General features: G+C 43.6%; 1 long non-coding RNA gene across 1 annotated transcript in view; it reads left to right on the top strand.

Moving 5' to 3' along the window:
• Positions 1-26027, top strand: part of LOC105237162 — a 60232-nt gene extending 34205 nt beyond the window's left edge. Inside the window, exon 3 of the long non-coding RNA XR_002142516.1 lies at positions 25928-26027. This is a non-coding gene — a long non-coding RNA (uncharacterized LOC105237162). The remainder of the gene's footprint in view (positions 1-25927) is intronic.
• The last annotated feature ends 1534 nt before the right edge of the window (positions 26028-27561 follow it).

Here is a 27561-nt window from a genome sequence, read left to right as displayed (position 1 = left end):
AGCCTTTGCTCATAGCAGGCAATAGGCGTGATAGCTGACATTTATTAATGCTGCCATGTATCAGGCAATCTGCTGACCACTTCATGTGCCATCTTATATAATCCTCACACGTGATGTCCCCATGAGGCAGGTATTTTAGTTATTCTCATTTTAAAATATGAGGAAACTGAGTCATAGAGAAGGTTAGGAAATGTATTCAAGGTCACACAGCTGGCATTCATGCTGAAGTCGGCTGGTTCTAGAACCCTAAATCCCAACCACTATGCCCTAGACAGATCCCATTAAAAAATTCTCATTTAAGAAGTGTTGAACTCTATCAGGTATCAAGCACACCGGTAGGACTGATAAAGCATCCATTTGGTTGTAGATGTGGGGAGATACCCTTGGATGTCTGGTGCACAAGTGTGTGCTGGGTTCCACCACCTTCGCTCATGTGGCAGCACAGATGACCTAGCAAAAGATGTTTACAGACATGAATAGCTCAGTGAGATTGACACCAAGAAATGTCCAGGCTCCATTTTTGTGCAAGCTGGAACATTGCAGTAATTTCCATGGGTGTCTTTCCTGGACCCATACATCATCAAGGCTCTGCTAAGAAAGTGAAGGCTGGACTATAAAGTATCAGTCTAACCTTAAACCAGTGGAACAGTGAGGCAGAAATATTCAGAGTTTGCTCACATCAGCATAATCTGAGTGAACCAACCCCAAGGACAAGCCAAAATGAGCAAGGAAAGGCATGTAAATGACATGCCATCATCAGAGGCAGGGGAAAAGAGGCAGAATTGACGAAGTCAGCTATATGACATTTTCTACCAACTTTCCATCATCTTTTTGGCTACAAGGGCCACAGGCATACCCCAAGTCCCCAGGTCCTTGAAGCTGACAAGGAAGAAAAAGGATGTGTGTGTTTATTTTGTGTGCATGCATGAGAGCGTGTGTGAGTGTTTAAATTCATGGCCAGCAACTCTGTTGTATGTGTTAAGTGGCTGAAAAATTAGGAGAGTGCCAGGCTCTGCTTTAATTGGATTTTCTAACGCATAAATAAAAGGAAGGGGAGGGAGATGCATTCTTTGATCGATGTCTTCCCTTCCCTTGGAGTGCGCACAGCTGGTCCAAAGTCCCTCTCTCGCCTAATGAAGGGGCCTTATTCGGCTCACGCTCAGAGCTGCTGCTTGTGTGCTGGTCTGGAAGGTGACATCAAACCCATGGGACTGGAAATGCCTCTAGAGGTGGAATGGGGACAGAAGACTGGACCCCTAAAATGTTCTGGAACCAATACAGGAACAAATGATGACGTAATGGACAGCAGAGGAACATGAAGTCCAGCTCTGGTCTGGAGAAAAAGCCCCTAGAAAAATGGCTTCAGTGGAGGCTTGAAAATACACCCCAAGGATTAACTTTTACAAGGCTTAATGAAAATAAACCCCTAAGGTTTTTAAAGATCAGCCTCTTGTGGTGGGAGGCAGTTTGGCCAGGCTGGGGGAAGAGAAGCCATCCTGTAGTCTCGCCTTTTATTGCGCATTTTCCTTACCAGGGCAGGGACCCCAGGGACGCAAGCTGGGCACGTAGAGCACAAAATTTAAGGAGACATTCACTCTCGGGTACTTGCGATACCACAGTGAGAGGGATCTTCCAACCATGCAAATATGAGTGCCCCAAAGACGGAGTCCAAAGGCCTTAGGGCTTCAGAAGTGCTTCTCCCATTTTTAGGTACCTACAAACCATCTGGGGAGCTCTTGAAGATAAAATGCAGGTTCTAGGTTAGTAGGTCATGGGCTGATCCTGAGATTCTACATTTCTAACAAGCTCCTGGCTGATGCTGAGGCTACTGGTCGGGGAACCACACTCAGCAAAGTGAAGATTCTAGCTAAGTAAGGCCATGAGCAATATGCAGCCTGACACCTGTTCTTATAAATAAATTTTTATTGGAACACATTCACTTACGTATTGTCTGTAGGTGTTTTTTTGATACAGTGGCAGAGTTGAGTAGTTTTGACACAGACTGTATTGACCACAAAGCCTAAAGTATTTANCTGAGATTCTACATTTCTAACAAGCTCCTGGCTGATGCTGAGGCTACTGGTCTGGGAACCACACTCAGCAAAGTGAAGATTCTAGCTAAGTAAGGCCATGAGCAGTATGCAGCCTGACACCTGTTCTTATAAATAAATTTTTATTGGAACACATTCACTTACATATTGTCTGTAGGTATTTTTTTGATACAGTGGCAGAGTTGAGTAGTTTTGACACAGACTGTATTGACCACAAAGCCTAAAGTATTTACCATCTGTCCTTCACAGAAAAGTTTGCTGATCCTGGTTTATAAAATCTCTTTGTTTTTCATCACTCATATTTCAGACAAAAGCCGTGTACTTCAATTTCTAGAGCTTTGCAAATAATGTTCCTTCTCTTTTGATGTTCTATCCCTTCTCTTTTTTACCTCTTAACCTTGTCATTCTGATCTCAGCTTAGATGTCATTTTTCCCATGATGCCTTGTTTGACCTCCCAAAACCGAGTTAGGTGACCCTTATATATATTGTCAGAGAGTCTTGAACTTCCTGTTGAGACACTAATCACCTTGGACTATAATTGCCAATTTCATCATCTATATTTCCCATTAGGACATAGACGTCTTAAGAGTAAGAGCAGTATCTGTTAGTTCTTGAATTCCAACCATCAGGCACATAATTTCCAGTTTTAAATTTGATAATTTTATCACAACTTTGGACACCTTTCTTATTTTTAAGCACCTTGAATGGAAAGAGGTCTTAGCATTCCAGAGAAGCTCAAGCCATTCTGCTTACCATTACTGGTCTCCTTGAAGAGGATGAAATACTCAGTGGTCGTCTACTCTAGTGAGAATAATGCCACCACACGCACGCGTGCATACACACACACACACACACACACACGAGTGGTTGTCAGCTCAGATTCCTTCATTGGCCCGAGGACCTACGTATCTTTTGAGATTAAAAATATTTGACAATTGAAACTGAAGAATTGTTCTGGCTTTCCTGGCATCTACTGAACTGGGATGCTTAAGAGCTTCAGCAAAAGTGTTAGCTGTAGAGGATAGTGAAACTCTTGCTTTTAATGATTGTTAAATTATAGTTATCCCTGCTCTCCTTTATTTTTTTTTATTTTATTATATTATGTTAATCACCATACAGTACATCCCCAGATTCCGATGTAAAGTTTGATGCTTCATTAGTTGCGTATAACACCCAGTGCACCATGCAATACGTGCCCTCCTTACTACCCATCACCAGTCTATCCCATTCCCCCACCCCCTCCCCTCTGAAGTCTTCAGTTTGTTTCTCATAGTCCATAGTCTCTCATGTTTCATTCCCCCTTCTGATTACCCCCCTTTTCTTTATCCCTTTCTTCCCCTACCGATCATCCTAGTTCTTATGTTCCATAGATGAGAGAAATCATATGATAATTGTCTTTCTCTGCTTGACTTATTTCACTTAGCATTATCTCCTCCAGTGCCGTCCATGTTGCTCCCTGCTCTCCTTTAACAGAGAGAATGGAAATCCAGTTCAATGGACCATTTTGAGAAAATAAGCAACCATGAGGTCAGTCTCCTCTTTTAAGAGGCCAAGCAGTGGTTTTTGAAGCTCATTTCCACTCAGCAGGGCCAGTGGAATCTTGGGTGAGGAGCCGGAGTCTGCCCAAGGAGTCGCTGTGGGCCAGCCTGGGGTCTGGCTGCTGCAGACAGGCCCCCACAGTTCCCTCAGATTCTTCCTTGAACAGCACAGCGTGTGTTTCCAGGGTGGCCCTTCGGCAGCAAGAAGAGGTGTACAGTGGCGAGGCTCAAAGCCATTAAGCCAACCATTGACTGAAGGTTGGTAAGATTATCTGGGTTGAGCTGGGCTGAGATAACCAGATGTACCTCAAACCACTGATTCTTTCATTCTTCCCTGAGATGCTTAAATCATCACCATGATGTTTGTACATCACGAGACATTTACCTCCTTTCCTCACACTCTTCATTTCTGCCTATTTAGCGTGAGTTCCACCAGGTCCCCGTTGAGCTCATAGTTAACTATCAGAATCTACGTACATCCAGTGCCGCTGCTTTGTCGTTACCACAGATGAGTACTTATGACTTTTTTTTTTTTAAAGATTTTATTTATTTATTTGACAGAGATAGAGACAGCCAGCGAGAGAGGGAACACAAGCAGGGGGAGTGGGAGAGGAAAGCAGGCTCATAGCGGAAGAGCCTGATGTGGGGCTCGATCCCATAATGCCGGGATCATGCCCTGAGCCGAAGGCAGGCGCCCAACCACTGTGCCACCCAGGCGCCCCTTTGACTTTTTAATATCATAAGCATTTCCTCCACAATTTCTCTCTCTCTCTCTCTTTCTTTTTTTTTTTTTTTTTGCAGTGAGGAAAAGCTCCTTAGGAGAAATTATGTAACTCTAGAAACACCAGCCAGAGTTTGAGACATCCTGTGACAGTGAAAAGCCGAATTCCAGATGTTAGGTTTTGATTCTCCAAAGCAATGTGTGCAAGGAAGGGGAGGGATTGCGGGCAGGTCAGGAACTAGTTAGAGAAATGCTGGCCCCTCCAACCCTCTGACGCACTCATAGTTAAGAGTTCAATGCAGGCAGCTGAAAAAACTTTAAGAGACAGGTCAATGTGGGCAGCACCTTGAGCCCTATCTGCTGAGGAAGCAACTATCCTCCAACTTCAGATGCCTGGCCTGTCCTCTCTCCTGATGCCCTCAATACACTTGTAACCATGGCCACATGAGGCAGGACAGATAGGGTGAGGTGCTTGGAGAAGAGAGTGTATTCATTTCCCTTGGTGCAGTTTGATAATGTTGAATGAGTTACTTCTGGAGTTTTTTTAAGTTTGACTCCCCTGCTCCCCTTTAAAATATGAAATAGCTGCTCATTTGTGTTTTGGTTTTGTCATAGCTGAGATTTTTCAGGCCACACACAGACATACTTTTTAGTTCTGGCAAAAGGAGTAAACAGCCAAGGCTCATAAATTACATTCATAAATATTTGGTGTACTTAAATGTGTTGAGGGGTTTTAAAGGGAAGACAAGAACACAACGACTGCGTAAAAACAAGCTTTATCTAGAGGTAAACAAAATCCTTTATTGTCTGAAGATTTGAAAGCAGTCACCAAGAAACAAAAATGAGCTTTTGAAGTTTTCAAAAGAATCATATTCTGCTCCCAACATGAACAGCAAAGAAAATATCCCTTGATTTCAATATTTTTGGATTAAGTGTCCCAATGACAAGGTGAAGAAATTGTTGCTTTTAAGAGTCAATGAATCATGAAGAAAAAGAAACTGGTCCTGGAACTAATCAGTGATCTAATATGGAACTGCTCTGGGGTCAGACAGTGGGCAGGAGTCAGAGAATCTGGCTTCTTGTCTTCCATTCCCGGAGGGAGGCCTGCATTGCCCTCCTGTGCCCAAAACAGAAAACTAGGTGTGTCCTATGTTAAGAGACTCTAAAGCACAACTCTGTATATATCAGAAAGGATGCTAGGTAAGAATGGTGCTTGCATCGGGAAAGAACTCTTCACTTCCTAAGAGTATTCACCTCCAGATTTATCTAGTAAATTGCTTCAGTGCATTTAAAATCTGACTTAATTTCTAGAAGCTTGATCGCCAGAAAGTTTTTTTAGGACTCTCTTTATTGCATTAAGTGAGATATTCTTGTGCTGGCTAATTTCCTCTCAGGTTTATAAGGGTATCGATTCCATTATTTTGTCACTTCTCTGCTCAGAAACTCCAGTGTCTTCCCATTGTCTACTGCAAGCTTTCTCAATCTTGGCATTCTTGATATTGGGCAGCTATCGTGGGCATTGTAGGATGTTTAACAGTGTCCCTGGCCTCTACCCACTAGCTGCCAGTAGCATCCCCACTCTTGGTTGTAACAATCAAACATGTCTCTAGACATTGCCAAGTATTTTTCCATGGGGGATGGCGGGGTAAAACTGCCTCCAGCTGAGAACCACTAGTCTATCAAATAAAGGGTACAGGTATTTCTTTCTCCACCACCAAAAGTTTGGTCCTCACCTTCCTCACCCTCTCCTTGAAGCACATTTGTCTCCGAGGCCCCATGATACATATTTTGTTCATTATTGCTCTTTGTTCATGTATCCTTCTCCCTTGATGCCTTTCTTTTTGGTCATTCCAGTATAAATCCTTCCCCATCTTTAGATATGTTCCCAGTTCCATCTTCTTCAGAATTCCCGACTCACATTTTTTTCTCTTCCTAACACAGGTAGTGTTTATTGTCCCCTTTGCACTATTTGGGCCAATGGAACTCCAGATATGGTGAGGGCAATCTGAGAGCAGGGAGATCTTGTGCTCTTGGGGACAGCCCTAGAGAAGAATCAAGAACCCAGCGTGGAAATGACCACTTGGAATACCCCAAGAGTTCTTGTTACTCAGAGGGACCCAGATGTTGCTGAAAGAGGACCAGACCCAATGAAGCTTTGCAATAGGTTAGGGGTGATGCTTGGTGATCACCTGAGTAGACTGATTCCAGAAATTCAGTTGGAGACAAGGAACATGGCTCTTGGGGATGGGTGCCAACATGGAAGACTAGTGGTATTGTATGCCAACATCTTGGCACCACATAACCTATTTCAGACAGTCAATGGTGACACCAAGTGGATGGCTTTGAAGTTTAAATACCCCACGATCCATTCAGATTCTTTTCTAGCCATTTCCTATGATGATGATGATGGCGATGAGGATGACAATAATTTTATTACTTAAGAGTGACCAACTACCCCAATTTGCCTGAGCAGGGTTGTGAGGAGAGCCTGGGACTTTCAGTTTTAAAATTGAGAGAGTCCTGGGCATACAGGGATGAGTTGGTCACCCTACTACCATTATTACCACTGCAACGATCACCATCATTACTATAGCTTCTAGAGTTCTCTGTTATGTACAATTTAAATTGTCTCAATTTTATGCAAAGGTAACTGCAAGCTACTTTAGGAAGGAAGATTTTTTTTTTTTATCTGTAACATATAATCCAAGGGGGAAACAAAACTGTGCCTATCACCCAAACACCTTTCAGCGGGAGGTAAATCTTCATGAGGCTCCTCCTATATAGAATTCTGGAGTTCCCACTGCCAATAGGGCTTTCATCATGACACTGGCTGGGGGACTTTTCCATCTGATGAGGGTCAAAATACATGTGGTCATGAGCTTCCATGGTCATGAAAGAATATCCAAATATTTGAATGAATAGCTTAGGTTTTCTTTTCCATTTCTGCAACTCAGGGCTCTTTACTGATTAGGTCAATGGGGTAACCCCACCTGCATGGCTGTGTTGCTGTCGGCAACTCTCCCATTTAGAAAACACCTTGAGTTCCAGATAACTTAGTTGGTTAACCAGGATTCTCCAACAAAACAAAATGAGCCAACAAAACGAGTTTAACTGTGTGACTCTGAGTAGAGTTGGCCACAGAAATACTTGTCCTGAATTCCAGTCTTGTATATGTGACTGACAGTCACAGTTAGTGCTCCCCAACCCTTGGCTTTCTCATCTGTAAAATGGAGATGATATTGCTTCGTTTATATCAGATGAGGTGAAAGCATGCTGAGAAGTATAAAATATTATGCAGGTAAAAGTCTTTGTAATGAAAATGCTTTCTTTTGGTGACCTTTAAAAAAGAGTGTTATGTTAACCTTATCCTGGATTTGTGTTCAAAATCTTATGATGCATTAGCACTCAATTTCGCATGTGTGGTATAGCTGTTATTTTTGGCTAATGTTATTTTTCCCATTCACTGTGCGGTCCCGAAATTTGGGCCTTGAGGCAGCACATGTGGAATGGAGACCATGGAATTCTCTATCCTTGGGCTCCATTAAATGCCCTGGACTTCACACAGGGGTCCCTTGATGCTAACTCTGAGCCTTAGCACTCTAAAGAAGGAACTACCACAAAGTATTAAAAGCCTTATTCCAGATGGACAGAGGTGACAGTACCTAAATCCCACCTCAAAATTCAAGCTCAAAAGAAAACCATCCAATTCTATGATTCCTATGTGATGTTTCAGTCTGGGCTAGGAGGGTCAGGTGTCAATTAGGATGTAGGGTGGGGCCTTTTTAACATTTTAAATAGTTTTTTTTGGTGTTGAGAACATCACAGAGGGGGTGTGTGTGTGTGTGTGTGTGTGTGTGTAGGGAGGATGGAGGAATGCATTAGCTTTAGAGTTAGACTACCTTGGGTTTAAAGAGTTCCTTACCTGTGACTTTGGATGAAAATTATTGAATTAATAATGCTAATATTAATAATGCTAATATTAATAATGCCAATATTAATAATAAATATAATCTGGCTGAGTTGAGATGTGGTCTTTGCATAAAGGATGCCTACCTGGGTGGCTCATGATAAGACAAACCGGGGAGGGTGCTTGAGGGAGGATGATTCAGGACAGGAAGAATCAGCTTTGGCTTCATCCTATTAGCTTGACTCTGCTGTGGGAAAAGAATAATCTGGGAAGTAGAGGTGTGGGAGGCTGGTTCCCAGTAAGGTCTACTGGCAGGTGGAAGAGGAATAGGGGAAAATTGTCACATAACCATCGGGCAAGGGGGAGAATTCTTCAAAATATATGGCTAGGAAAAGAGTCTCCAGGAGCCAACTGCAGCCAGGCCCAGACCAGGCCCACTGAAGAATGGGAAGGTGGGTGTCAAGGTGATGCCTCTGGTTCCTCAAGAGCTCTGTCCGCCAGCAACTCCAGGCTGCTCAAGGGTGCTCAGATAAAGCTTACTCTATCTAGGCTGTGAATACAATGCCCCAGCCTGGTTTCTCTCGTGGTGCCCTCTTCAGGTTCCACCCACATCACAGTCATTTCCATCTGTTGGACTCCAGCCCATCCTTTGAGGCCCATCTCAGATGACTCCTTCTCCACGGGGTGACACAGCTCAAAGTGCTCTCTTCCCTTTCCAGCTGGGATGCCCTGACCGCTGGGGTGAGAGCAAAATAAAAACAAAAAAGAAAACAATGTGAGGATTTGGGAAGGGCAGATTTTGGATTGACAACTTTTCTTTTACTAAGTAAGGAAGTTTAAAAATGTACAAACAAGGGGGGGCGCCTGGGTGGCTCAGTCGTTAAGCACCTGCCTTCAGCTCAGGGCGTGATCCCGGAGTTCTGGGATCGAGCCCCACGTCAGGCTCTTCTGCTGGGAGCCTGCTTCTTCCTCTCCCACTACCCCTGCTTGTGTTCCTTCTCTCGCTGGCTGTCTCTATCTCTGTCAAATAAATAAAATAAATCTTTAAAAAAAAAAGTACAAACAAGAGGTGCCTGGGTGGCTCAGTCCGTTAAGCATCTACCGCATCTGCCTTTGGCTCAGATCATGCTCTCGGGGTCCTGGGATCGAGCCCTGCATTGGGCTCCCTTTCGGTGGGGAGGCTGCTTCTCCTTCTCCCTCTGATCATCCTCCCCACTTGTGCTCTCTCTGTGTCTCAAATAAATAAATAAAATCTTTTTAAAAAAGTACAAACAAAACTATTTTGTTTTAATTTTATAAAAGTTAATATTTTAGTTTCAAAGATAGGAAGGTCATGTTTCCAGAATTAACAATGCTTTTTGAAATACAGCAAAATTAACCTTATACATAAATCTGTTGTGCTACCTTTTCTTTTTTTTCTTTGACTCATTTCACCTTCGATTTCTGAAAAATTCACTGTGGGCTTATATCCCCCTGCAGACCAGGATATTTGATAATCGTGACTCTGTAACAATTTATTGGTTCTTTTTTGGCCTCTCTCAAGGTCCCCATTATGCTAGCATATTTTGGATTCATGCCTATTTTATTCTAAACTCCTTTTCGTAGGATCCCATTCTTTCTTATTTCTGTATTCTTTATCCTCTAAAGCTCATAGCCTAGAGTCAAAGCCCCTAAAAGTTTGAATAGATGGATGGATAGGTTATGCTTGAACAAGATGGACTTCTGGATGGACAGAACAAATGACAGGGGCTTTACTAAGTGACCTTTGATGCTCTAGTTCCAAACTGGAACCAGCTCTATGATAGATTGATTGCATTAGCTGTCCTTATCCTGTAAACTTACAAGGGGCCCAGCCAGATGACTTGAGATAATTGGGTATTAGCGCACATGATACAAATAAGGGCTTGAAAAGGGTACTTGCTTATTCCCACTTGTGTTCTTGCACTCTGTTATTGCCTTGAGAAGAACGTGTTGGAGCTACCTGCTGGGAAATGTGATAAGTGAAGAAAGCCAAGTTATCCCAGTTAAAGCCAACCTACATTAGCCAGGAGAGAGTCAACACTCAGACACACATGCAGGAAAACCACTATTATCGCAGAGGTAGCTGGTCAACTTGCAGCTAACAGGAGGCTCTTGATATTTTTTTTTAAGATTTTATTTCTTTATATGACACAGAGAGAGCACAAGCAGGGGAAGCTACAGAGGGAGAGGGAGAAGCAGGCTCACCACCAAGCAGGGAGCCTGATGGGGGCTCGATCCCAGGAGCTTGGGATCGTAACCCAAGCTGAAAGCAGACGCCCAACCAATTGAGCCACCCAGGGGCCCCAGCTCTTGAGATTTCAACCAAAATCAGCTTTGTTAAAACTGAAGTGAGTAAAAAGAAGACTGAGCCAGAAGAAAGGATGGAAAGAAAAGGAAATCTGTAGGGAGAGGAGAAGTCGAAGACCACCTTTGCCCACTCAGCAGTTATCCCTGGGCCTGAACTTATGACAGTCCTCAAATTCCTGGGGACCAGCTGAGAGGAGCGTGGCACCTAGAATGCAGGCTCAAGTTCCCAGGAGATGCTGCTATATTCCTTAGGGGTCCTGGCCCTGTAGTCCCAGCCTCTAACAAATGATTTTGTTGAACTACACAGGTAAGCACACACCTACTGCTGAGTTTGTTAATTAGACACATATAAAATGCATCTCAATATTTTAAAAACAACATGCCATAAGAAAAACCAAAGTTTTGATATTTAAACCTAAGCTAGACTAGACATAGACAGGCACACTGCCTCTTGATGCCTCAACTGCATCCTGCTTCATCGTTTCAAATCTCTCAGCCAACAAGCAGAGGGGGCAGGCCTTTAAATTTTGCAAATATATGATCAGCCAGTGCTATCAGCTTTTCTGAATTCACTGCTATAGAAAATGCTTTGCCCAACTCAGGCTACAAATTTCCCTGCCATCTTGGTGATATTTATTGCCTTTTAATACAAGCTTCTGGATCTCCTGTCAAGCCATAGGTCATATGCAAATGAACCATTTCATTCTAGCTTTTCCCAAGTTTTAAACATTCAGCCTTCCCTATAAGATAGGGAATTCTGCTTTGGAAGGACTTGGGAAGAGAATAAGTAAGATAAATATTGGCCATTCACCAGAAACCATTTGGAACCTGAAGTCAGAGTGGTCTGTGCAAGGTGTGATTGCTGTACCTACCTTCTAGAAAATGTATGATGGCATCTCTTGGCTACACCTCCATCTGTACCTACTGAAACCATCTTGCTACTTTTCCCGAGGAAAACAGTACCTGGTTTAGACAAATACCTCATCTCCCTCTGTCCCGGGCAGTTCATGGCTAGGCAGTCTTTGGTGTTTTGAAGAGATTGTAGGCAGTTGTGAGTATGTGGAATGGCAAGTTAGGGGTTCTCCATCCTGGCTGTACACAAGCAGCACCTGTGAAGCTGTAAAATGACCCATGATGGTTAATTTTATGTGTCAACTTGGTTCTGCCCAGATATTTGGTTGAATATTATACTGGATGTTTCTGTGAAGGTGTTGCCTTGATCCAAGCAGACTGTTCTCCATAATGTGCATGGGCCTTATCCAATCAGGAGATAGGTGATTGCCTGAATAAAACAAAAGAGTGAACTCTTCCAAGTAAGAGGGAATTCTGCCAGCAGACAGCCTTTGGATTTCAGGTCTGACACTGGCTTTCTGGGTTTCCAGCCTGACAACTCACCCTGCAGGGAGGGGAGAGGTCACATTTTGCTGGTCTCCAAGCACGCGTGTGAAACTGTTCCTTAAAATAAATCTCTCTATATATACCCAACCTATTGGTTTCTGTGGAGAGTGCTGATGAATACAATGTCCATATCTGAGCCCTTTCCAGTCATTCTGATGTGGTTGTCCTGTGGTGGCCAGAGGACTGTTCTTTTTAGAACATCTCTGGGTAGGCGCATGTGACCGGTGTTGAGGACTACTGCCAGGGCCACTCTCTCCCCCTTCCACATAAAATCAGTCCTGGCTTAGTCATATCACTGTCATTTGAGTCCTGACTCTGACACTACCTGGCTGAATAACCTTAAACACAGAATTCTAAAACTTTCTGAAGCTTGGTGTTTTTATCTAGAAGGGACCTCAGATTGCTGTGATGTCAGATGAAATGAGGGATAGAAATGCAGGTGAAAGTGAATGTACATGTGTCCTATGCCTGGTACTTTGGTCATCTCCGTGGGTGGATAACACAGGGCTGTGTAAGCAGGGGAGGGGACTTTTTTTCCCTCTCCAGGGCTAACCTTTGGCCTCTCCTCTCAGGCAAGCTCAGTGTCTGCCATTTGCCTAGTGTGGCTGAGAGCCCTGGGTCTGACCTGGTTCCAGCACAGTGGGGGCCAAGTCAGGATGGGGAGGGAACCCTGGATATTCAAAAATCAGCCATTGTAGTGGATTTGGGATCTCCATGGTGGGGGCTGCGCAAAGGGGGACTCTCTGGGGCTTTGGGTGAAGTCAGAGGTCACTTCACAAATGTTGGTGAAACAAATTGAAATATTGTGGTCAAATCGAGCCATGTGAAAGACCAGGAGACACATACAAGCGATTTTCATGGTCACCCGAGAGGCACAGCATCGCCTGGGGTGAGAGGCTTCAGCTCATGCACGGCTGAAACCGATCCCCCTCCAGCTCTGGGCCAGTGGGCAGCCTGCTGGCCGGGGCGGGTTACTTTGCACAGGCATCGGACGGCCTGGCCAGCGAGCACGCTCCTAGCTGCAATTTCATACCGGGACATTTGAGAGGGTTATGGGAAACCATTTTTCCCTTACTCTATCATCTCGAATGAAATGGATTGAAGACATGTAAAAAGCGTGTCCTTTAATTTATGGCAACATAAACAAACCTGAGCAGCCTGGACTGAAAATCAGAGAAGAAGGTGATGGGAGAGAAGCGTGGGCGTGGATAATGCTGTTAACATCCTTTCACCTCATGTGGCGTGGGTCTGGGACGGATGGCTTCGGCATTCGGGCCATTTGCAACATGCTGTGTTCATACCAAATTGTAGAAATAGTTGGATTTGTTGACTTCCTGCATTGTGACAGGGTATTTTTAATAGCTGGAGGAAAGTGCTTCATTGGTAAGGATTGGAGAATAGGAACTCAGCCTACATTCAGAGACGTATACAGCAGGTATGTGAATTTTTGTCTTATCCAGGAAAATAAACTATTTCGTGGCTACTAGTGGAAACCACCTAGTAAGGTCGTGAAATTCTTGATGCTTTTAGGTGTAATCAGTTCATTTCAGCATATCCTTATAGGCTGCCTCTGGGTAAAGTTCTGTGCTAACCTCTGAACAGGAAGAAAGATGCATTCATCTAATGTCAGCCCTAAAGCGACATATATTAAAGTGTAGTGATTAACACAGTCCAGGAGTTCCACATTTCACTAGTGGAATAATTACATGCAAACTACTTTAAGACTTAGTCACCCCATCTGTAAAATGGTTTTGATAGTGGTGATGATGATGCTGATGCTGATTGTAACAAAAACATATTGAGCACTGACTGTGTGCTGGGCTCTCAATGAGCTCAGCTGTAAGAGCTTTCCATGTATTCTTTATTCAGTCCCCTCAACAATTGGACAGAGTAGGCTATTATCTCCATTTGTATTTCCTTCATAGGACATAGTGAGGATTAAATAAGTTAGTGTATTCAGAGCACTGAAGACAAGGCCTGACATTTGCAAACCACGTTAAATGTTAGCAATAATCGTAATAAGTATTACATTATAATTGGTTGCTAGGAGCCAGTCCCCAAATAATTGTAATAGTTTCTCTAAGATAGGTATAAACAAAATGCTGTGAGGGTTCAGAATGGGGAAAGAGCACATCTCTACAAGAGACTCCATGAGAGAGGTGCTCTTGGAGTTGGGCTTTCCAGAAAGGATATGATCATGACAGACAGTGTGGCCATAAAGGCATGGAGGCAGGGACACCAGCAAGGACGTGACCCACACAGCTACTGGGAAGCAGGCCAGTCTGGGACATGTTGGGGACAACTGTGACTAGGCCAGTTGGCCAAGGGCAGAGGAAACCAACAAGTTAAGATTGAAAATGTGTGTCATACTGTGGAGCCCCTCAGAGCATTGCAGGAGTGTATCCCAAATTGGGTAGGCAGGGAAGCCACCGAGGGTTGTAAGTGCTGAACATCATGGTCAAAGCTGTTTGCATCTTAAACGCAGTGGTGCGCCAAGAGTTTCCGAGCGAACACATAAAATACCGGCAAAGCTATGGGTCCTGGGATTTAAAACAAACTCAGAGCCAGCCCACAGTTCAAAGTGGATGTGAGTTTGGCTTTAAGGATAGGATTAAATCAGACCTGAAAACTCACAGAGGCCAGATTTAGCTGGTCTGGCCCCAGCATCGGTGGCAATGCCAATATTTTATCTGGTTTTAAAATGATCCCTCCCATCTTGCTTTCGCCTCTTGCCCTTCTGATAGAGACAGAAGGAACAGCACAGAGCACCAGCACATAGAATCACACCTGAGACTGAGCCGTGTTGGGTGCAATTTGTGTAAAACCTGCCACTAAACGTTATAGCATTTTCTTCCTGTTCCTTATTACTTCTAAATGGGACGAAGAGTGATTTGAGGACAGTCAATTCCTTGTGTATTTCTTGTGTGATTTCAACACGCAGGCACAGAGCTATAAGTCTCTTCACAGGACCCCTGTCCTCTAAGATCTGAGAGTCTCGGGGAGAACCTAAGACTAAGATGTGAGCATAAATAACTGGAAGATCAGGTGAAAAGGAGACGAGAGCATTTGAGAGTGTGCCGACAGTGTGCTGGGGTGGTGGAGGGGGTGCAGGTGATGATGACTTTTCTTTGGAGAAAGACAGCATGTATCAACCCCCCCTTATTTTGTCCTTTATAATTTAGTACACCATCTACTGTGGGCTGTCTGGTATAGTCTTGAAGTTAGATTTGGTTTGAATCATGGCTCCACCTTTTACTAGATAGGACTCCTCTGGTAAATTTTCTGAGCTTCATTTTCTACAAAATGGTAATGATGTTGCTTACCTCCATAATTGTCATTGGGGTACAATAAGGCAACGTATCGGTTAGGATGTGCAGATAATTTTGTCCACAAGTAGCAGAAAACCCAACCCAAACTGGCCAAATGGAGAATTTACTAGCTTGGAGCTGAGGCACCTTTGAGTGGAGTGGCTTGAGTGGAACCATCAGTGAAGGGCAGGCTCCTTCAGCATCTAGTGGCCATCCATAGTGCCAGCTCTCCCCAGACCTCCCAGTTACGCTGTAGCATGAATTTCAACATCCACAGTCTTCACCCATAGTCACTTCAGTTGGGCTAACTGAGGCCAGTGCCCACTTCTGAAGCAGGGACTATCATCGTAGGTTCCTGTGTGAGATGCTAGGAAGTTGCGAGGCCTTATGTCAGTTACTTCATCCCTCCGTGCCTGAGTTCCCTTATCTGTCAAATGGACTTGAGGATAGTACTTACCTCATAGGGTGGTGTTAGAATTTAATGAATGATGGTTACCTCAGATCGGTGTTCTGTTTGTTTTCCCCCAAACCATCTGCACTAACCTATTGGTAGCAGAGGGGGAGGAGCTAGGTTCCAATCTATGCAGCCTCATTCTAGAGCCCACATTTTTACTGCACTACACTGAGAATCAGCATTCAGTGTTCACTCCCTAGATTATTAGTGTTCAGCTCAGGGTCAGGTGCAGAAGATAAGGACTCCATAAACAGCCATTATCATTAGGAATGTTGTTTTGAAAAGACCAATTTGCAATTATGAAATGCCCTTCCTCAGTTTCTCTCCAGCCTGAGGACCTGTTACAAATCCATAGGAGGGAAGGAAGCTTTGACTTTCTATCCTAGTCTTATGCTTAGTAAAGGGGATACCATGGTGTCCCCAAAAGACCTTTTAGGGTACAGCCAAGTTTTTCTTTTTTTAAATTTTTTAAAAAAGATTTATTTATTTGAGAGAGTGAGAGAAGAAGAGAGGGAGATAAGCAGGGGGAGACAATTTCAAGCAGACTCCCCACTGAGCACAGAGCCTGATATGGGACTTCATCTCATGACCCTGAGATCATGACCTGAGCCAAAACCAAGAGTCAGATTCTTAACTGACTGAGCCACCCAGATGCCCCAGGGCACAGCCAAGTTTTTCAAAGGCTGTGCATCTGTATGGGTGGCACTGGTCAGGGGCAAAGATAATTTCTTTTAAATCGGGCCACCTCTGTCACGCTGAGCTGTGTTAGCTAATGATTTCAATGATACATCCAGAAGTACATAGTACTAGCCTCTGAGAGCATGTGGTGGATGAGGGTCAGTTTGATTCTTGTGTTTAGGAGATACTCTGATCTCTTCCTGGGGTGTCAGGAAGGGAGCCCAGAAAACTGAACAGAATGACCTACACATGCCCCGGTGTAGGTGGGAGCAACAAAGAGATACCCTGAAAGAATCTGACCTTATTTTATGCAGGCCGTCTAATCTAATGGAGCAGAGGAAGAATTTTTAAAAAGAGTCCCAAGAGGACTAATAAAATGGCTTTGAATTTCATTACGTTTGAGAGGGAGGCACTAATTCAATTAGCCACAAAATGAGAATTTTCTTACCCCTTCTGTGGATAGACTGCACCCGAGGAAGCCCTGGGCTGCCCTCGGATATAGTCTTCCTTGTGAGGAAAGGCAGTTCTTGTCAAATTTCAGGCCACCTTCCGATCTTTTACGTTTCTGCTCTGCGAAGTTCTTGTAGGCGAGGATAGCACAGTGACTAAGGGCACAGACCTTGGAGTCGGTTCTCTTGCTTTCAAATCTTAGCTCTGCCATTTACAGGTGTGTAACTGTGAGCAAGCTACTTAACCCTTCTGAGCGTCAGTTCTCTCACCTGTAAAGTGGGAATAATGAAAGTAGCTATCATCGTCATAGGACCATTATTAGTATTAACTTAGTTACTACACGTTAAAGCATTTAGAAGAGTGCCTGAAGATATTTCTGGTCTTCAGGTCTTGGAGTCAGTAGGCAAGCACACAGAAGAAAATCATCACATAAGCCGTCAGTGCTCCGAAATGGCAAGAGGCCCAAGGAAGAAGCAATTGTCTCTGGAATATGCGGGGAGGGCTTCACAGAGGAGGTGAACTTGGATCTTGAAAGATTCACAAGAGGCCGTGGACGCAAGACTCAGGAATAGCATGAAACAGGTCTTGCGTGCCTAGAGTGTCCCCAGGGATTAGTGGGCATTTACCAGGGCGTGAGGCCAAGGATTTATGGGTAGGCTGGTGAGGTATGAGGTTGGGAGGTCACTGGGGGCAGGCAGTGAACAGGACTGTTCATTTTGGCAAGACAAGATTGTTCCATTAAATTAGGAGTTCTGTGAGCTTTAGAGAATTCAATTATTCTTGTCTAGGTTTTTTCCTGGATGGAGGATTTCAAATACTTTTGGAGAAAGCTCATTCCATAGCTAAATAGTCACATCTTGGGGTTGACATTGGATCTTTCATTGTGGCTGCTCTGGTCCCCCCCCCCNAGAAAGAAAATGTCTGCAGTTTGTTACTCTTAAAACTGCTAAATTGTTAAAAATCACAGTTACAATTTGATATGTCCATGGAATATGTGGTTTTTGACTTTGGCAGAATGTGTCATTCCGCTCTTGAAATTATTCTCATAAATTTTTTTATTTGTCGGTTTAACCCTATTTACTGCATAACCCCTCCTTGTAAATAGGTGATGTTCTAAAAATTCATTTTTAAGTCAGTTGTTTGGACCACAGGTTGCGCAGTTCTATAGAAATGACCGTATAATTTATTGTTAGGTCTTTAGGCAAGTTGGCCAGACTTAGTTAACACAAAACGTAGCTGAATAGTAGCTAACATTTATTAAGCCAACAATACAATTACAATAATAAAAGCTTTTGTTTTGAAAAAAATAGGAAGACAGTAATATTGAATAGAAGCTTTACATTTCTATTATATTTAAAACATATATCAGCCTTCCTAGATTGCTAGTCTGTCATATCCCTGACAGTTTATAAGGAAACTTTGGATACATTATCCAATTAAAGCCTCAAAACCAGCACGTGAGTTCAGTGCAGATAAGGAAATCGCAGTTCAGAGAGGTAAACTGGCTTGTCTGAGAACATATAACTTTTGTCAAAACTCTCTTTTTAGAAAATAAAGGTATAATATAAACAGGTGATGAAGGAGAGTTAGCTTCACAGTGTCAATTGCATAGAAATCTTGCCATATTTTGATTAGAGATTTTGGAGGAGATGTTGGTTATAAGATGACAAGATCTTACAACTACTTATCTAATCTAATACATATTTATTGAACTCCTAATCAGTCTTGTTTGTTTGTTTGTTTTGGAGGGAACGGTAGAGAATCACAGGTATTTAAGGCATGGCTTCTGGTGTTTATTAGTTGTAGTGGTAAAAATTGTAAAGTAGAAGGTCCCTTATCCAATGCAGTTGGGGCCAGGAATCTGTTGGTTAATCCAAAATCATGGTTTAAGGTAAACATGAGAACAAAATAAACATGTTTTCGATAACATTTATTGCCATGTCTTTCTAAATAAGCCAATTTACCCAAAACAAGTCAATGCCTTTGAAAAAGATAACAGAAAAAGCAAGTTGTTTAACAGTAGAATGAATCTATCTTGGTATTTCTGGAGCACAGGAAAAAAAATGAGAAATGGTAGGCTGAGAGTATGTGACGAGGAAATAGTCACCTCCTCATATTGAGCACCTTCCTCGGGTTATGAGAGCAACTTTTCTGGGATGTATTATTCTGTGATTTTTAATTTGCATGAATACTCCTTAAAATCAGAGACCCTGCCTTATTTTTTGTATTCCATGGCAGCTAATTGTGTGCTGAGTACCAAGTGCTGGATAAATGTTTGATGACTGAATGAAAGGATAATTTAACACAATATTAGTTATGTTAGTAGAATAATAACCTGAACCGGAGGCCCAAAGAGTCAGCTCTTCTTTCATGTTTAACTGTCTCCCAGAGACAGCCTTAGGCTTTGGGAGATGAATCTGCTTCAGCTGATTTTTCAAATGACATGACCAGCTTTCCTAAAAATGGATTTCCATTCCATTCCATTACGCACTTTGCTATGATCCTTGGTGCTCTTCCTGCACCTTATGACAAATCCTTCTGGAGCAAATGCCTTCTGCAACAGGGACATGTGCCAAGAAGAAGAGAGGTAGAATTTTACCCCCTACCATATTTTCTTTTTTAATTTTGAGGACTCTAAAAGGGATGGTAGGACACTTTCATCTTACCTCCAGGTTTTTCCTGGAATTTATTTTTGCCTTCTGTGATGCATTTAAACTCTGATGTTCCCAGTGTATTTATTTGTAAAATGGATTTAATTCTATTCTTGTAAAGCCTTTTGAAAGGTCTGCCAGGGGCATGCAAGGATACACAATGCTTAAGAATGATGTTAAAGTTTTAAAAGAGATTTATTTGACCCCGAGGCCAAATGGCACAGCCTGCAAGTGTGATAAATCTAGCAAATAAATAAACAAATAAATAAATAAACATAAACGCCTTTGAGGAGGCAACGGGCCCATAGGCAGCTTCGCAGTTGGCATTTACTTTTACAAGAGCACTTGTTAATCCGACATTCTCAGGACAGTTATAAAGGTTGCATTTCCTCCCCAGACTTCAGTTCCCCCGGGTGGAACGCTTTATTTGAGACTGGAGTCGTGAACAGACTCCCTGCAAGGTGATGACTTCATGTATATTGATATTGCCAGTAGGGGTTTATTTTCTTTCTTGCAAGGCTGTGATCCTTTGAAGTCAGGAACCACGACAAACACAGCTCTTTGCACAGAGCTTCATACATCGAATGTGTTCGAGAGACATTGGTTAAACAGATGAATGAAGAATGCCCCATTCACAGCCACATCTCCAGCACCAAGCGCCATGCCAGCACAGGGGAAGCACTCAAGATATATTTGTCAGATGCACGAATAAATGAACGAAAGGTGCAAGTCACAGTTTCAGCCAGTGTTTCTATCTTCAGGACTCTAACAGATCAGAAACAAGGCCATATCCGAGTCTTTCTAGTTGCTAGAATGGCACATTGCCATCATCCAAAAAAGTCAGTGCCAGAACTTACTGGGTAACATAAGGGGCTAGACTGTAGGAAAGGGAGGAGAGAAAGATGAGTGAAAGAGAGGAGAGAGTCAGAAGCACAAATTTCAAACATATCTGTTTGTCTGTCATTCGTCTATGTATCATCCATTGATACAGATATACACACATACATTAAACTAGCTGTTGACATGTATTAATCAATGTGGAAAACCTGAACATTTACCATCTATTTCTATCTCCATCTATTTATATATAAATATCACCTGGGTCTTTCTCCCGAGTGCAAGACCCATAGCTCAACTGCTGGTAGACATTTCTACTTGAATGCCCACTGACAGTCTACACTCTGTCATTTGTCCTTGAGGACAGAGCAGGTGGGCCATCACTGAAGGCAGCTGTATCCATCTCAGGATGCATCATAGATAAGGTCTCTGTCTCAGTGACCCCCTCCCACTGTTTTACATGGAAATTTTCTATGGGCTCCTTCACTGACATGTTACAAATTGTCTGTGTAAAGCCACTCTCACCACCAGTTCTCCTGCTCAAAAACTTTCAGTGACTCCTCATTATTTATAGATTAAAATTCAAATGCCCTTGTCTTATTTTCAAGGAACTTTATGACCTGCCCTTGGAACTCTCTCTTAGGACTCTATTTATAAGCCCCTCTTCCAGCCACACTTGTACTGACTTATTCTACAGAAGCAGCTGTTCATCTCTGTTTCCCCTCAGTGACCCTCCCTGAGCACCCTGCTAGGTACCAAGCTCTCAATAACATCTCCTTTGTTTCTTCACCTGTTCGCAGTACGTGGGAATGCCATCTCTGCCTCCTCCCAGCTGAGCCAAATCCAAACCACGTTTTCGGCCTATCTCTTATCCTTCTTTCTTCAAGTAGCCTGCCTTGACAGTCCCAACCTCGTCCTCTTTCCCCTATTTGAGCTAGTCACTTACTATTTCGTATTGATATATGTTTTAATGTTTATCTTGTCTCCCTAATTGCATTGTAATAGCATTGTCTGCTCCCATGAGGGAAGACTTCCATCACAGCCTCTGTGTGTGTGTGTGTGCACGCACATGTGTATTGCTTGCCAAAAGCACTCATTAATGATGGGTCAACTGATTGTGTAACTGCTTTCAACATTTTGAACCTCTTATTATTTTCTAAATTTGTACCACTTTAAGGGCGCCTGGGTGTCTCAGTCATTAAGAGTTTGCCTTCGGCCCAGGGCATGACCCCAACGTTCTGGGATCGAGCCCCGCATCAGGCTCCTCCGCTGGGAGCCTGCTTCTTCCTTTCCCACTCCCCCTGCTGTGTTCCATCTCTTGCTAGCTATCTCTCTCTGTCAAATAAATAGATAAAAATCGTAAAAATAAATAAATAAATAAATTTGTATCACTTTAACAAATGTGCCTCCGAGACACATTATTTCCTAAATAATCATACTAAAATTTCTCATACTAAAATTTCAAATATCAATATTAATGTACATACCATTTTAAACATGGACATTTAAACATGAATTTGCCCTTTTAGCTCTATTTATCAACTTTTTTTTTTTCTGGTAAAAAAAAGTAGACTTATCACTCTCATGATTCTACTTTGTGAGCTCGAAAGGATTGAAGAAAGGTCTACCAAGGGCTAAAGCTTTCTCTGTCTCTTGTGGAGCAGTTGAAGGGTCATAAGGAAAGACTATATTTCTCAGGACTCCAGTCACTTCTCCACCATTGACTAACTCTGCCACCTTGCGCTTCAGTGTCCTCACATATACAAAGGGGGAAGATACCAGCTGGCCTGAGGTCATGTAATGCTCAGGAAAGTGTTCTGAGATCTATAAAGTTCTACCTAAAGGTTAGGTCATCATCCTATGACTAACATCTCCATCATTTTCTCACCTTGGCCACGATGGGCCCTCAACAACCCAAGCATCAAAATGAGAAATGTTATTGGAGCTGATGACTTCCTCTAGGATGAAGCAATCTGCCATTTTCCAAATGTGAATGGTTCACAGGCTACACCTTCTTCTGTACATTGCGACTTCGGAGGAAACTGAGTGGGGTCCACCATTTAACCTCCCTTGCGGCACCGGGATCTCTCCCGTTTTTGTGATTCCTGCTCCCACTGCTGTGGTGGGTCTTTTGGAGTACAAAATGTCTCTTGAGAACGGACAGGGAGTTTTAGCTTAACATCATGAGCAGGTGGTCCTGAATATAGTATTTTGTTGAGCCTACAAAAACATCGACCGTGAAACACACCATTATTTCAAAAATCCCCAAGAAAGGAAAAACTAACAATTTTCAAGTATGACGCACCATTGATTACAGATGCATTCCTATTTCGGAGTTGTTGAAATGTGAAAAGTGAGTGTTTGGGAATTAGCCACATGCAGTGGGGCCATTGCTATAACAGTCTGCTTTGAGTCTTGTAAGCCTCAGACACGGTGGGTCCTGGGATCTCCCTGCTGCATCCTCCTGCCCCAGCCTCCTTTGCAGACATAGGTGGCTAAGCACTCCTATGCTGACTTGCAACTGGCTGACCTCCTGCTTCTACCAGGCTTTTCGTTCTGTGTCCTGCAAGGGCGGTGGGAGGAGGAGCTGGTGTGGGCAGAGGTCAAGGAGAGGCAATACCACCCATCAGTCTACTTGTTGCTACGTTAAATCAGTATGGTAAGACCCTTCCAGTTCAGAGGAGGCACATTGCTGGGCTTATATGTTCTCTTATCTAGAGGCACTAGAGGATCAAGTGCCCACTTGAAGTTTTTCCCAGCCCTGAGTGGCTCCTATTTGGTAAGGGTTCATCTTGTGATATGGACCCGCCAAAGTGACATGTAACCTGATGCACCAGCTCTGGGCCTCAGAGCAAAGTGGTTTTCTTTTTTCTCGAAGACAGAAGCAAGGGCTGGAGGTGAGCAGAAGGTTCAAAGCTATTTGCAGCAAAAGGCACGGTCCCTGCCTTTGCATGTGTGGGGTGGGGGCGGGGGTGGTCACCCACGTTCTCACATGTCACCGCCAACTGCAGATGCTTCAGCACCTCTTTTCCTTCAAATGTCTTAGGTTTCAGAGAGGGAGGTAACCAGACCCTTCGCATTTGTTACAGTAATGCCATTTCAGGCCCTGTTCCTTGACCTTACATGTCACCTGCTCCTCGTGAGATACTGTCACCCTGCGGGGTGAGACATCCATTATCCAGAGTTTGCTGACTATATTGGGAATAATGTGTAGTTCTAACTCATGTTATCAGTTAGTGTGGATCTTTGGGTAGGTTGCGACGGCCAAGGATGTCATTCTATAGTGGCTGTAGAATGAGTTTAACTTCCTTCATTTGCATAATGAATTAGAAGGTTCTGTGGCTATTGCCTCTGCCCCTGAACCCTGAAAGGTTGTGTAATCTCTCCACAGACTTTCTGTCTTCAGTAGAAGTCTGCTGTCTAAGCACTTAAGAGGAGAGGCTTTTCAGTGGCTTCCCAGCCCTGCCTCAGTAAGTCCAAACGCCTTAGCATAACCCTCATCACTGTACTAGTCAGGACTCTTAGCTCCAACTGGCTTGAGGGAAATCAGCTAATGACTCATGCAACTGAGAAGTCCAAGGGTGGATCCAGAGCTTCGGACGCAGGTGGACCCAGGGGCCCAATCCATGCCTTCTGGGCCCTGTCTTTCTCTTGTCGTCTCCTGGCTTCAGGTCCCTCATTATCCTGGCTTCACGCTACAGGCATGCTCTTTCCAGATAGTGGGGAAGATGGCTGCCCACATCCAAACTGATATCCTTTCAACCTGGGAAAAAAGAGGCACTTTTTTTTTCTGATATTGTTGTATGAATCCAGGGAAGCCCTGACTGACCGTCCTTGGACCATGTGTCCAGCCCCGGAGTAGTCATTAATGCTGGCTCTGATGAGCTCCATCTCAGTCATGTGCCCACCCCACGACGTGGGTGCCTGGACACAGTGATAACAGCCCCACAGGGACCACATGCAGTGGAAGAGGAGCAGCTGTCTAAAGTAGCATGGGCGGTGGGCAGACAACACCATATGTCTTCTATAAAGGTCCTGTATGGTTTGGCCCCTTCTATCTGTCCAACTCCTCTAAAGATTTCTGTATAGGCTCTCATCTACCAATCATATTGGACTCTTTGATGAAAATCTGACTTCAGCTGAACACCTTATTTTTTTACACTTAGCATTCCCTGGATCTTTTTCTTCCCCTTCTATACTTGTCAAAATTCTTCTCAGTCTTCAAAGTTTAATTAAAATGTTACTTCCTTCAAAACTTTGTCCTATATTTCTAGTCCTTTCACACTGTAGTCAAAGGATTTGGTGGACAGCACATTTCTGGAGTTTGCTATTCTCTCTCTTTGTACCTGTTTACATGTCTGCCCCAGAAATCCAAAGATCAACCTAACTATTTAGTATTCTTCCAGTGTGACATGGGAGATATGCGGTAAAAATTTGTTGGATGGAGAAATGTTTTCTCAAGATCTTTTTTGAGAGGATCTTATGTATTGGATTCACCCAAACACACAAGCACATACACAGTCGGTGTAAACACACAGCACTTTTGTACATTCCCAGCAGCACTCTGGGAATGACATTGTTGTTTTAGTTACAAGTATACCGTCTTATCTGGTGACTTTTCTGTCTCGGGATTAAGGAGCAGAATGAGCTGGGAGTGGAGTCAGGGAAGAAATTCTGTCAAGCCAAAAAAAGTGGGTACGTGATAGGATTGAATTACATCATCTTTGGAAAGAGAGCAAAACTGGGGGAGGTACCTGGGCATAATGGGTAAGAATGCAGCCTCCAGATTTGAGGCCGGGTCCCACTGCTTGTTAACTGTGTGATCTTGGGCAAGTTAATGTCTCTGAGTCTCAGTTTCTTTGTAAAATAGAGATAATAGAGTTTTTATGTGGCAGGATGATTGTGAAAACAAAACAAGATGATGCATGCAGAGCACCTAACATAGCACCTGACTTCTAGTAGGAGCTGCCCCTGCCATCCCCCCAACACGCGCACACACACACACACACACACACACACACACACACTGATGCTGTGGTGCAAATAATTGTATGATTTTTCTTCAGAGTGACCAGCCACATTGGGTAGGTCAGTGTTGGGAATGCATTAAAGAATGCTGTCTCTCTGCTCTGATTGTGGTTATCTGGCTAATATTGTCACTGTCTAATGACCAGAATGATGAATGCACTGAGAGGGAGGAATATGGGGATGGCCAGAAGCCAGTCACCTCTGTTGAGAGCTGCTGTGGCAGCGGCAGCAGCAGCAATGGATGATGGGTTTTATTTCCACTCCATCTGAAATGTGCAATTAGCCTGGAGAGAGAGGAGAGCAGAACCCCCCCTTTGTCCAGATGACACCTGGTGTGTGGAGGAACCCCCATCTCTGGCTGAAGGATCTGCATGTTGAGGGAATGAGACTAAGCCATTTTCTGGATTAATTCTGTGCTTATTTGTAATAACCTAATTGTAGGCTCTGCATGAAAGGAACCCCAGAAAGTGATCCACTGCCAGAATGATGACAACTCCAGGAACTTTCTCTGATTCTTATTACCCCTCCTATCTTACCCATCATCTTACGTATTCAAATGCTTTTTGTATTTGTATAGAACAGCTACGATGCTTCACCCAGACCAGTGCACATCACATCAGAGAGGAAGACACATGTGTGATTCATTTTGTTAAGCCTCAAGTCTAAGGATTTACCTAAAGACCCAGGAATGTTGTGAGGTAAGTTTTGGAAGTGTCTGAGGTGATGTGGTGATTACGATTGGCAAGCTCACCTCTTCCACTAATTGGCCATGGGCTTGCATTTACAAACTGCGACCCACTGTGTTAATAATCTAATGGAATCTTCTAGGATGCAGAGAAGGTTACCCTGCTTTCCTAGTAAATGAACCATCAGGGGCATGCTTACGTCCTGTGTAGCAGTCCTGGACGCCAAAGAGAGGTTGTCAGGAGCAAATGCTTTCCTGAACCATGGAGGGTTGGGATGGGTTCAGGGCTGGGGGACTTTAAAATTTATCTATGCAGACTTGGTAATTCTATTGTTAGAGATCTGAGGAAGCAACACTTTCTGTCCAGAGCTCTCCAAACATTTAGTTTCTCTCTTCACTTTAGGATTTATCACGTTGCATTGACATTGCTTACATGTCTGTCATCCTACATCAGTTTAGACTCTTTCAGCTGCAAGTAACAGAAAACTCAATTCAAACTACTTTGAGCAAAAAGGGGACTTTATTGGCTCAGTAACCTAAGAGTTCAGCTGGATCCAGAGGCTTTAACAATGCTCTTGAGATCTATATAGTCTCTTTCCATTTCTCAGTCTTGGCCTTTCTTTGAACTGGCTCCGTTATTCAGGCATGCTTTGCTTGGTGAGGACAAATGGCTGCCAGCAACCCTACAAATTGATCTCCTAGTTCCAAATCCAGAGGAAAGAAGAAGACACTTCTGTCTGCTAAATTGGCTCACATTGGCTGTGAACCACTTCTGAACAAATCACATAGCTCTAATTGGCTGGGCCTGGGGCATGTGCCCTGGAGATGGGGGTGGGGTCTGTCCTACCTAAACTGCAAGGAGTGAGGGGGAGGGGGAGTGCTCAAACAATATTTAGGGCACCATTATTAGAAAGGAGGAAGAACTGAAGCTGAGCACACAAAGAAAAATAAATAGCCCCAGCACTACCAACTAGAATGTGAACTCTTTAATAGAAAGACGATGCCCACGAATTTGGCTTCTCCCTGCTTCCTAGGGCTTCCTACCCATGACTGGTAAAGTAGAGACTCATACATGGTGACTAGAGCAAATTGCTAGTTATGGGAAGAACTGTGCTAATTCCTAGTGTGATGCTTTCACACCCACACTATCTTCCACTGGTGTCATGGTGGCTACTGGGAAGGTTTAAAATCATCTATGCTTTTAGCATTTTGTCACTTCCATTTAAACAACTTATTTAAGGCGCGTCTGGGTTGCTCAGTTAGTTAAGTGTCTGCCCTCGGTTCAGGTCATGATCCCAGAGTCCTGAGATTGAGCCCCATATGGGGCTCCCTGCTCAGCGGGGAGTCTGCTTCTCCCTCTGACCCTCCCTCCCCATGTTCTCTCTCTCTCTGTCTCCCGCTGAGCAGGGAGCCCAAAGTGGAGCTCGATCCCAGGACCCTGGGATCATGAACTGAGCCAAAGGCAGGTGCTTAAAGCCATCCAGGCACCCCTTAAGAAAGTATTCTAACTTTGCTGTTCAAAGTCA

The sequence above is a fragment of the Ailuropoda melanoleuca genome, chromosome 1, assembly GCF_002007445.2.
Source record: "Ailuropoda melanoleuca isolate Jingjing chromosome 1, ASM200744v2, whole genome shotgun sequence".
Classification (NCBI taxonomy): Eukaryota; Metazoa; Chordata; class Mammalia; order Carnivora; family Ursidae; genus Ailuropoda; species Ailuropoda melanoleuca.
The sequence above is the reverse complement of the archived record's forward strand: the minus strand, read 5'-3'. Positions and strand labels throughout refer to the sequence as shown.